The sequence below is a fragment of the Phaethon lepturus genome, unplaced genomic scaffold (assembly GCF_000687285.1).
Source record: "Phaethon lepturus isolate BGI_N335 unplaced genomic scaffold, ASM68728v1 scaffold611, whole genome shotgun sequence".
Classification (NCBI taxonomy): domain Eukaryota; kingdom Metazoa; phylum Chordata; class Aves; order Phaethontiformes; family Phaethontidae; genus Phaethon; species Phaethon lepturus.
The window spans coordinates 1-1,580 of NW_010519575.1; positions in this window are offsets into that span (position 1 = coordinate 1).

Here is a 1,580-nt window from a genome sequence, read left to right on the forward strand (position 1 = left end):
CGTGACAGTAATGGGTGAGTGATCTCTCCCTTTCCTTGTCTCGACCCACAAGCCTTTCGTTACATTCTCTCTCCCCTGCCCGGCTGAGCAGGGCAGTGACAGAGCCGCTGTGGTGGGCACATGGCGCCCAGCCAGGGTCAGCCCGCCACACTGATGCCTGCTGCGTCCCAGGGTGTCAGAACCCCTGGAACAGCAGCACCTGCTGTGGCTGAACAGCGGAGCCTGCGCTGCGCTGCCAGCACGACTTGCTACTTCCAGCTCTGCTGTACTTCCTCCCCCGCTTCCCATTCTGGAACCACTTTTGGTACTTACATCCCCTTTCCCATGTCAGAACTAAAAAGCAGTTCTAAAGAGCATCTCTTGTTCTTTTGATTTTCCAAGCTCAGCGTACATTAAACCTGGCACCTAACTTCCACTGCTGCTACCTTCCGATTTTCTCAGCTAGGATGAAAGCATGCCTCAGTAACGTAGGATGGCAGCAATGCGTCCCCAGCACGGCTGAGCTTAGGTCTCCATGGGAAGAGCCGATCTGAATGAAAAATAAAATGCAAAGGTGTATTTCCAACAGGATTTGCTATGAAGGAGGCATTGGACTACCAGTCCAAGCAAATCACTTGAGCAAATCGATCACTTCAGTGTCTACTGTCTGAATCAATAGGTCTCTCCAGCACTTATCCATAGCTTCAAGGCAGGCATCTTTGCTCAGTACCACCAGGAGTGATCCTAGAGAATATGGAGTATTTTGCCAGTATGTAGGAAGGACACAGATTCCAGCATAGAAATTAAGAACTTTGTATCAGACAAACACCATAAACCCTGCAACAGCTATAAATATTTAAAGATAGAGCATGCTTTTTTAATTTGTTGTATACATTATAGCCTGGGAACCTAGATCCTAAGAATTGATACATATCAAGACAATCCTTTTTTGAGTACCAAGTTTGCTTTAACAAGTGGGACAAAAAACCGCCCAAGCTTCAGCAAACAGAAATGTTTCAAAATGCCAAGCCTAGTGTATTTTTGAAAATAGGTGTAATTCTTAAGAGCAGGGGTCAAGAGCTGCCATCTTCCACAAGCAATGCAGCTCTCATTCTTGAGAGCACTGAATCACTAGAAGGGAGAAGAATATACCAGGAGAGAAAAAATGACTAAAAAATATCTTACACACCCTATTTCTGAAGGGGAACAAGATAGAAATCACATTCCTCCTCGCAGAGGAATACAAGATTGCGTAGGCAAGGGTAGCCACAGATACCGTGGATCCCCAAGAAGTGTCAGTTAGGAAACAGACCTCATTCCCAGAGAGCCTATTTAACTGCCCATCTCCGAACCTCTGCTCCCGCTGGCAGCGCCATGCAGGGCTGGCTGGTGGGAGCTGCGAGCTGCTGCAGGGCACGGAGCCGGCTCTGCTGCACGAGCTGCGTGCCGGCATCCCAAGCCCAAGCTAAGTTGAAGTCAGAGACAAAAAGCAAGAGTGACGAAGGTTTCTCATGTGTGCCACAGCCTATGGAACTGTAGATCCTGGAGAAGGCTGTCAGCCTTGGAGATGAGGCAGCCAGATAGGCTGGACCTGCTTGACT